Source organism: Marmota flaviventris (assembly GCF_047511675.1).
Source record: "Marmota flaviventris isolate mMarFla1 chromosome 10 unlocalized genomic scaffold, mMarFla1.hap1 SUPER_10_unloc_1, whole genome shotgun sequence".
NCBI classification, from domain to species: Eukaryota; Metazoa; Chordata; class Mammalia; order Rodentia; family Sciuridae; genus Marmota; species Marmota flaviventris.
Window position 1 is genome coordinate 148,739 of NW_027287687.1, and position 11,385 is coordinate 160,123.

Below are 11,385 nucleotides of genomic sequence, written 5' to 3' on the forward strand. Positions count from 1 at the left end.
TTTATTTGATATGCTCTAATTCTGTGTTTGTTGATGTGTGTGTGTGTGTGTGTGTGTGTGTAAAACATGCACTGAGGTAGAAATAAATGCACGATTACAACTGCCTTTTTAAAAATAAGAAGCAGGTTTTTCATATTAGAAGGCCAGTGAAGAATCTGCCTGATACTTGACCCACAATTAATTGAAACAAGAAAAATTTGGGCCTTGAAAAAGAAAGTCTACATATTTAATAAATCTAATCTGTCTGTTTTCTTTCCCTCTAGAGTCTCACCTGTTTTCAAATCAGTCCTTTAAATAACCCTAACTTGCCAGCATAAATCATCAGTTGCTCTAAATGAGTGGACAGATGTCCCCAGCCATGGGCTGTATAAAATAAACGGAGGATCCTGCACTGATTGTTATCTAGAACGACTTCTGCCCGAACTACTATTGGAGAATAGTTGCTGATATACTTCAGTTATTATACCAGTAAATTGGAACGAAGGTAATTTCAGGTTGCAAACAAATAAATTGATTGTATTAACTGGTTTTTTGGAAAACACTGCCATGAAAAATTATCAATATGTTCATAACGGCATCTACATGTCTCTCCACTGTGGTTTTACTTAATGGGAGAGGGGGTAAGTTCTCCATATAATGTAAATATCCATTAGTAAGTAGAACAATATAATGTAAATCACAGTGCACTTACCAGTTTGAACTCAATCTAGGTAAGATGGATTTCTCTCTGTGTAATAGGCCTGCTTCTGAAAAACACATTGTAGAGCTCCAAAGCAGAACGGTACTTTCAGAATACCATGTTATGTTTGTAAATAGGTAGACAAATAGACAGATAGATACACAGAAATAAAAATATGAAAATGGTCTGGAAGTATATATTTCAATAACTTAAAATCTCAGTAGTGGGAGGTTACTAGCAGATCAAGAGGACTGTATCTGCATGTGAAATGGTTCAATTTTTAATGAGTTTTTTTAAATGACAATGGACAAAAAATTCAAAGGGTTACAGTAAGTGTTGAAGTGTGACTTGGTAAAAGGAGCACAGAGGTGAGAAAGAATTAAGTACAGTTCAATAGAACCAGGTATAATATCTGTACACATGGCTCCATGAACAGGAGAAAAGAGGACACTTAAAAACATCATAAGGACTAAGGAGAGATCAGGATTAGGGAGGTTTTTAGGAAGAGCTGAAAAAAACAAAAGCATGCAATGGGCAGAAAATGTGGAAGAAAAGGCCTCACAGGTGGTAAACTGATCCATCTCTCCCTGGTGGTTCAACTGTATGAATAACAGAGAGGCCGGCTAAGTGGGAAAGTACTTGGAAACTCTGTTTATACAGACAACAGAAAGTGCCACCAGAGTGAAAAAAGTAAACCTAGTAAGGCAGCTTAGCCCCTTCACCTTGGTGTTTTATGCCAGCTATCCTTCTTACTGTGCCTCTGTTCCTCTACACTGATACGTGTTAGGACCAAAGGCAATGACAAAGCATTGTTACATGTATTGATGAATCCTGCCAATTCCACAAAGCACAGCCTTTTTACTTAGTGTTCTCAATACCTTCTTTTCGACTCTCATCTCTTTTGAAGAAACACTTTCAGAGGAAAGAAGTTCTCCCTAAGCCACATGTGTCCTTTATTAAACTATGAATTGAGTGCTATTTCAAGTTTTTTGGGCTGGTTCCTCCACATGGCCAGTAAAACCTAGAAAAGTGTCATGCACCAACAGGCAGTACACCTTCAGTGAGTCCTGTTCTTTGCACACTAAGGTCACCTTATTGTCCATTTAATGGTCAGAACAACAGTGTTGCAGTGAGTATCCTTTTTAGTATGACTAAATTGTTCTTGACTCTGACTCGCATGTTCAGATAGAGAAAAGGCTCAGGGAAGTCGACTTGAAAGCCAGTCATTTGATATAGGTGCTGGAGAGGAAAACAAGCTACTCCCATTTGGCAACTTTTAGACACTAATATAGCTCTGCCCACGTAAGCATAAGTAACAATAGGTCTAATCATGCATGGTGGCCTAATTCCTTTGAAGTTGTTATGCATGTAGAGATATTTAGAAAACCAGTGACTACTTGTGCATCTTCCCCTTCAAACCTCATATCTTACTCATCAACAATTCAAGCATAACTAGGGATGAAAAATATTTTTGGATGTCTTTTTTGTACATCAAGCAATGAACTCTTTATCTTCATAACAACATAATTTATCTTTAGGAGGTAAATCCATTTCAGAAAGTCATATCTATTTTTCTCATTTCTATGTATTTATAATGATGAGCTTCCTTAGGTATTTTCAAGACCGTGAGAAGTCAAAAGAAAAGAACATCTGAAAAAAGATTTTAAGAATCTTTAATAAATACTAGTCTATAAACACTGACATGAAAAACAACTAAAATTTTCAATTACTTCTTTTTAGGAACATTAGCTATGCTGAGCTATTGAGAAATGATGTGCCTTAACTGATTTGTGCCCATGTTAGCAACTCTTTAAAATTACCTTGAAAGTAGATTAATGTGAGAGTTTTTCTTTAGAAATAATTCAAATTACTTGCATAGAAAGTGTCAGCAGGTCTGGGGATATAGCTCAATGGCAGTGAGCATGCCTACCATGTGGAAGGACTTGAACTGTAATCCCCAACACTGAAAGAAAATAAAAAGGTGTGAAGGTACAGAGAATGATGGAAGGGAGGGAGTGAAAGAGGGAGGGATGGAGGAAGGGAGGAAGGGAGGGTGAAAATAAGGAAGAAAAAACAAAAAAAGGAAGCATGGAAGAAAAGATGAATTTGATATAGGACAAAGGAGAAAAGGGGAGGGAGGGAAGCAAGGGTGCATGGGTGTAGGAAAGACACAGGGATGAGCTGGACATTATTACTCATAGTACATGTATGAAGACATGAATGGTATGACTCTACTTTTTGTTCATCCAGAGATATGAAAAATTGTACTCTATGTGTGTAATATGAAGTATAGTTCATTCTGCTGTCATATATAACAAGCAAAAATTGTAAACAATGGTGGAAAAAAAGAATGACTCTATCATAAACTTCAACTTGAGAAGTTAAGATGATGGGTAACATCTTAGCAAAGGGAATTATTCTCTGAACATCATTCCAGGTTCAACCTTCAGTGGGGACTTTACATCCTAGCAATTTTTCAGCAGCGATGGCATCCATCATCTTTGGAGCCACTCAAATAAACTCATTTTGTTTAGCATATGACAACACCAAGTATGCTCTCAAAGTGTCTCCAAAAAGCCCATAGGAGGGCACTACACACTCACAACCTACAATGAAACCTCAGCAGAACATGTCAAAGTTCACAGGCTTGTAACTGATCTCCTAGGGACATGGTTCCTGGTCTAGTCCCTGATCTGTCTTGACTGTGAACTACTGGAGGTTGGAGGAGCATCATAGAAGCCTCAGAAAACCCTCTATGATGCAGAAACCCAGCACTGCAAAAAGGTTGGAGCAGCTCAGAGAGTTCTCTGTGGTAGAGTTTTGGGACAGTTTACTTTTCAAAGACCCCAGCTGCCAATCTTCTTGTGTATCATTCGTTCCCCTTTTTATTAACATCACCTTGAAATTTTGCTCTGTATTTAGGAGGGATTAGCCTCACTGCTAACTGTTTCCTTCCTCTCTAAAGACACGTCCATCAGGAGCCACATCAGGGCAAAGACACTCCTGTCAATGTAACTCTTCATTCATTCTACAAGAGAAATAAAGACAAGGAAAAAGAAAAGTGTAAGCATTTTAACACCTTAGACTAAGATCAACTCAATTTATCATTAAATAAAAACCTATATAGAGCTACAAAGTGAAAAACTCTAAAAATCACACCACAGCATCATAATGTTGACCAATAGAAGAACCACTGAGAATGTTCACACACTCAGTGAACAGCTTCACAGAGGTACACAAGACACAGAAGACGAAGATCAACTTTTAAAATATTTTTTCCTTTTAAATAGGAAAAGTTAATGCTGTTCTGTTATGTTGCTGAAGTTGTTCCAGCTTCTCAGAGCAATACAAGCACAGAGAAAACAGAATAAAGTCAATGGAGCCCAGGTTAGGGTCTGTGATCCTGAGAGGAGAAGCTGGAAATTTTGAAATAAAAAGAAAACTAAGTACTTCAGTTACATCATACATCTAAAACCTACACCAGTGATTCCTGTGTTAGTTGTTTTTGTTTTCCCTTCCCCAAACTTCGCTGATAATCTGACAAAATATGCACGCACACATGCGCACATGCACACACACACTGTCTCCCTCCCCCCCTCTTGGAAACAACCACAAACAAAAAATCTTTGCAGATTGCCAGCAAATGGTCAGAATTGCTGCATGACCTACTCTGGAGCTCAGGCACTGCAACTCTGCATTATTCTGTTGCAACACCAAGCACAATACCTGCCTCCAGGTAGTGGGAGTGCTGATGAATGTATGTCTGTTGTCAAGTGACAGATGAATGACTATCACAACAAATAATCTGATTAGCTCAATCTGATTGGCTCAGGAAATGGTGGAACTTGCTCCTGAAGAAAACATAATTCCTATGTATGTGAAAGACCATTGTCATATACAGAAACCATAACATTTTTAAAGAAGCCAATTACTTAACTTCCACTTTCAGAGGAAGATTCTTCATATGAGTACCAGAATACTCTTCTAAGGCATCATTAGTATTTAAGAACAGCTACATTGCCTCAAACTTATTCCTATTAGTGTGAATCCAGTAAAAACCTTTTGAAATACTGATCCTAAGTTTTAGAGTATGTAAAGCTAAGTCCAACAATTACATTTACCTTACTTTTCTGTAGGTAGTGTATGATGAAAGTGATAGATGATGATTTTAACTTCTGTAGAAGTTATGATACAACTTTAACACAACAGAGCATGTGCCTACTCTGTTCCTGCACTTGCTTGTAGAAAAACTTAAAGATCACCTCCTGCCTTCTCTCTAAATATTTGAGTCCAGGGGTCAGCCTCTTTAATTTTTCTCTGCTTTTCTTTGTAAGCCAATCATCTTTCTCTTGTGTATTTTTATATCTGCACAGGAGCATCACATTAGTTTTACTCTTCCTTCTTCTCCCACATAGAAAATAGGACTATAATGGCATATGTGTTCCTATGCTTTCTTGACTAATGCTTTGTTTCTTTTGTATTCTTGATTTTTCCAAATGAATTCACTTGCTATTTCCATAAGTGATATTTCATACTTTTGCATGTGTTCATCAGGTATGTTTTAATGTCTAGAGCAAAAAAAAATATAATCACTACTAAAATTAAACTGTTTATACTCTTTATATTTAACCTCCAATGATCTTGTGCATTGTTAAACTTAAAGTCCATTAATCTAGCTTATACAATAAGGATTCTTATAAAGACTGAAAGAAAGAAAAAAAGAATGTATGCATGCAAGCATCAGTTTTGTCTTGTCCTTCTCCTATGATCCACCTCCACAGCATGTGAGTTGATCCCTTTAATCTCCTGTAAGTGCACATTTCCCCCAGTAACTCTCACTCAAACCTAAGATAGTAGATACAATAATGTAATGTGAAGACCTCTACCAAGGGCCTCTCCTTAGCATTCCTCTCAACATCAACTGTTTCTTCGACCCTTTCTCTAGATATCAGAAACCTAACACCTCATAACAGAACTCCCCATGGGTCTTTCATAACCCATGTTGTCTCCACCTGTTACATTCATCTCACAATGCGGTTTGATTCTTCTTCAATTAAGAATTTAAAATTCTTCTTTTTCCCTCACCTGTAATATACAATGAAAAAAACTCTGAATCCAACTACTTCTATTGCCTCTACCAGAATCCTAATTTGAGTTTCTACCAACTCCTGTTTCTCCAGTTCCCTCTCATACCACAATAGAAATATCAGTTAAAAACATAAACCAGGTCATATAATGTTCTTCCTTTCAATCACCCAATGACACTCACTGAACTTAAGCAACAAATTTCTTATTCCAGTATCCAAGTCCTTAATAATCAGCTCCTATCTCTGTTCTTGTACCACTTGTCCCTTCATCCACTGGACTCTGACAAGGCTGTCTGTGCTATGTCCTTTGAACAGTCCTCATTCAATTTCACCTTCCACTCTCTTTCAGTCTCTCCACTCTCCATTCTATGAACCTAAAATGTCTATCATCTGAACACCCAGTGAAAGGTTCCTTGTGGCTATTCAGCAATTAAAGAGGCCTTTCACCTTGCCATTCAGCTGGGCTACCCCACTACTTCCAGGACCTTGTTTGTTGTAGTTTTCTCCATGGTACTGACCACTCATTGCAATTTTTGTTTTAATTGATTTTTTGTCTCCATCCACTACAAAGAAATATGAATCATGAGATGTTAAGTCTATCTCCATCACTGCTCCTTCACCGTGACTTTGGACAATGCTGAGCACACAGTCAACACTCAATAGTTGAATGAATATTCATTTAATGGATGAATATAGAGATTTTGTTTTAAACACAAGCTTAACTCTGAGTTTTATGGCAATGTTTTCCTATTGCTTATAAGAAGTTATTACATTATATAACAAATGTAGTAGAAATACAGATAGTTTAACTATACATGTGATACATGGGAAGACTTAATCTATAACCAATCAGCAGTTAAGGTGAAAATCTACCACTTGTGACAGCATTTGAAATCGGGGGCAATCTTAGCACTTTCTGCTACAGTTTTAAGAGATAACCTCAAAATGTAAATCCAACAAAAGGAAAAGTTTCATAGCTTCACAACTTCCTAGATTAATTACTTGAACTATACTTCTTATTTTTAAAATATTCTGACTGCCAATGAAGTATCATTTTCCATAGTGGTTTTCTAATGAAATACCTCAGAAATACAAAACATAGAAAAAAAAATCTCTAAAACAAAAATGTTCTAAGACTCAGGTAAAAAGTAAATCATTGCATACAGAGTTGAACTCAACTATGCATCCAGAACTGATTTCATTCTGCCTCACCCCGAAAAGATGAGTAACCATTCTATGTAGTGTGTAGTGTTATCATTGGTGGAAACTGATTCAGAATTTTGATACATGTACATTCTAATGGCTTACATAGAATTATTTTGAATATTTTAATATTATATAAATGGTATAATTCTGTGTACCTCCTTCTGCAATTTGATTTATTTTTGCACACAAGTCAGTTCCTGGAGTTGACTGTCACTGACATAGGTGCTCATGATTTTACCGAGTGCAGTACATCACTTGACTTCACTGTAATTTAATTAGCAATCTATCTACTGCTGAAAATTTAGGGATCTTTGTTTATTTTCTCATTTTTGTTTCAAGTGAAATTCATTTTTTATATTAATTGTAGGTTCACACCAAAACTGAACAGAAGGTCAAGACTTCTCATTGACTTCCTGCCTCTACCATATGCAGCACCCCAATATCAACACCTCTCATTTGTTACAGCCAACAAACCTATGTTTGAACTTGAGTCAAAGCATCAGTGCATGTTTGAAATATGAGAAAGAATCAGTTTAAGTATGAAATGCAGTTTAAGTATGAATTTGTTAATTCTGCATAGACTAGATATTCACACATCTCTGAGGTATTTTCTTTCACCCAGAAGCATCACCCATTTTGTCTTCCTCTTAAAATATTACCAATAAATAATACATTATATAAATAAAACTCAAGGACAGTGAGAAACAAATGTGTTTGTTGATCATTTATCTTCCTTTTCAACTTCATTGGACTTCCTTCTGCAAAAGCAAAATCATCTGAAAGCTAAAATATATAAAGATAATAGCAGTGCTAATATATTTTTTCCTAGACTTGTACTTTGTTACAAATAATTTTAGTGGACACACATTGAGAAACAAGTATCTAATGTTTAATGTTTTGTTCACTTTGTATTTTAAGTCTGTTTTACATCAACTAGAATTTTACTGTCTTTTATTTATTTATTTAGAGTGTTGCAGATTTTATTCAACCACTGAGTCACATTCCCATCCCTATGTAGTATTTATTTTATTTAGAGACAGGGAAAATTCAACAACCTGGACCAATCCAGAAACCACACTTTGAAAAATGTTTTCCCAGTACAAATACAGAACATTTATTTAAAAATACCCTAATTATGAACTAGTAGTTAGAGCTTCATTCAAGTGTTAAATATGCTCTAGTTTTGTGTGCCTGTTTGTGTGTGTTTGTGTGTGTGTGTGTGTGTGTGTGTGTATAAAATATGCATTGACATTTAGAATAAGTTCAGGAGTATAGCCCCCTACTTAAAAATAAGAAGCAGCATTATCTCATTTGAATGTCAGTGAAGAATCTGCCTGATACTTGAGGCCACAATTAATTGAAAGGAGAAAAATTGGGGACTTGAAAAAGAAAATCTACACTTTTAATAAATCTAATTGATCTGTTTTCCCTCAAGAGTCTCACCTGTTGTGAAATAAGTATTATATGCAACCCTACCTTGCCAGCATAAAACATCAGTTGCTCTAAATGAGTGGATGGAGGTCTGCAGCCATGGTTGGTATAAAATGGACTGAGGATCCCTCACTGATTGTTATCCAGAATGACTTCTGCCTGTACTCCTATTGGATAATAGATGCTGATACAGTTTGGGTCTTATACCAGTAAACTGCAATGAAGCTAATTTCTGGTTGAAAACTACTCAATTCATTTTACTAACTGGTTTTTGGAAAACACTGCCTTGAAAATTTATCCATTGCTTAATGGGTAGTGAGGACTGGATATAAGTTAAATGTCCATTAGTAGGTAGAACATTGTAATGTGAATTACAGTGCAGTTATCAGTGTAAACTCAATCTAGGTAACATTGATTCAGCTCTGTGTAATAGGCCTGCTTCTGAAAAACACAATGTAGAGCTCCAAAAGTAGAACGATATTTTCAGAATACCATGTTATGTTTGTAAATAGATAGAAAGATAGATACATAGATATAAATATATAAAAAGGGCCTGGAACTATATATTTCAATAAATTACAATGTCAGTAGTGGGAGGTACTAGCAGATCAAGAGGACTATGGCTGCATGTGAAGTTGTTCAGTTTTTAAAGAGTTTTCAAAATGTTAATTGACAACAAATTCAAAGGGTTTTAGTATGTTTTGAGGTGTGACTTGGTAAGACAAGCACAGAGGTGAGAAATACTTAAGTACAGTTCAATAGAACCAGGTATAATATCCGTACACAAGACTCCATGAATATGAGGAAAGAGAACACTAAAAAAACCATAAGGACTAAGGAAAGATCAGGATTAGGGAGGTTTGTAGAAACAGCTGAATTAAAAAAGCATGCAGTGGGCAGGAAAAAAGGAAGAAAAGGCCTCACAGTTGGTAAACTGATTGGTTCCACTATATAAATAACAGAGTGGCCAGCTCAGAGGGAAAGTGCTTTGCAACTCTGTTGAGAGACAACAGAAAGTGCCATCAGAGTGGCAATATGAACCCAATAAGGCAGATTAACTCCTTCGCATTGTTGATCTATAACAGCTATCTTTCTTACTATGCCTCTGTTGATCTATATTGACACAGGTTAGGACCAAATGCAATGACAAATTTTTGTCACATGTATTGATGAATGCTGATAATTCCACAAAGCATAGGCATTTTAGTTAGTGTTCTCAATACCTCCTTTTCTATTCTCATCTTGTTTAAAAAAACTTTCAGAAGAAAGAAATTCTCCCTAAGCCACAAGTGTCCTTTTTTGAACTACAAATTGAGTGCTATTTCTATTTGTTGTGGCTGGTTCCTGAATATAGTGTGTAAAACCTAGAAAGTGTCATGCACCAAAAGAAAGTACACCTTCAGTGAGTTCCATTCTTTGCACACCAGGGTCGCCTTATTGTCCTTTAAAGGTCAGAATACCAATGTAACAGAGAATATTCTTCTTCCTATGACTGGAGTGTTATTGACTTGCTTGTTCAGATGAAAAATAGGATACGGAAATTGACTTGAAAGCCAGTATTTTGATACAGTTGCTGTAGAGGAAACTAAACTACTCTCATTTGGACACTTTTAGACACTTATGCAGCTCTGGCCACATAAGTGTAAATAACAACAGGTCTAATCAGGCATGGTGGCCTATAGGTTTGAACTTGAAATCTTACAAAACCAGTGATTACTTGTGCATCTTCTCCTTTGAACCTCATAGGTGACTCATCAACAATTCAAGTGTTAACTCAGGAGGAAAACAATATGTTTGGATGTCCTTTTTGTACATCAAGCCATGAACTCTTTGTCTTAACATCAACAATATAATTCACGTTCAGGAGTTACATCCATTTCAGAGAGTCATATCCATCCTTCTCTTGGCTATATATTGATAAGGACCAGCCAGCTTCCTTAGATGTTTTCAAGCCCATGAAAAGTCCAAAGAAAAGAACATCTGAAAGAAGAGTTTGAAGACTTTTCAACAAATATGAGTCTAGAAATGCTGACATGAAAAACAACTAAAGTTCTCAACTCCTTCTTTATAGGAACATTAGCTGTGCTGTGCTTTTCAGAAATGACATTTCATAACCGATTTGTACCCATGTTAGCAACTCTTCTGAAATTACTTTGAAAGTAGACTAATGTGAGAGTTTTTCTTTAGAAATAATTCAAATTACTTGCATAGGAAGTGTCAGCAGGTCTGGGGATGTAGCTTAGTGGCAGTGACCTTGCCTAGCTTGGGGCCGGCCAGCCATGGACTTTCACCCCAAACACTGCAAGAAAAGAAAAGGGATGGAAGGGTGAGAGAAATTTGGAAGGGAGGGAGGCAAAGTTGCAGGGATGGAGGGAGGTAGAAAAGAAGGAAGAAGAAAAGGAGAAAAACCAGGAAGGGAGGAAGGAAGCAAGGAAGGAAGGAAGGAAATAGGGAGAGCACAATGGCAGGGAAAGGACTGAGTCACTAAAACAAAAGGCAAGCGACACAAATACAAATATAGGCCATAAAAGCTGTTTGAACAGTTTAGACAGCTTTAGAATTTGAGTGACATCAAACTGAGTGTTATGATGACTGGATGGAATCTTCCTACTAAGCCCCGCCTTGGCCTGGCCTAAACCAAATCAAGGGGTGGGTGGCATGGAGAGGAATTCTATCTGGCTGGTGTGGGAGGGACCTAAACCTGTGGCACTTGAGGATGCACTGGGTAGGGAAGGGGACAAGACTCCCCTGATGGGCAGTGGAGCACTACAAGGCTCCTGGGAGCCCTTGTTCATGGCTGCAACCGCCATACGCCCACCACCCGCCATAAGCTCAGCCCCTGAAGGGGCTCACAGTGGTATGCTCCGTTGCCTGGTGCAGGTTTGAGTTCCTGACCAAACACACCTGAGTGTCCGCAGCCTGTGTTGGCCTGCCTGGTCAGGCTGTGGTTGTGGTGGCAAGAGCCAAAGCCATCTTGGCATG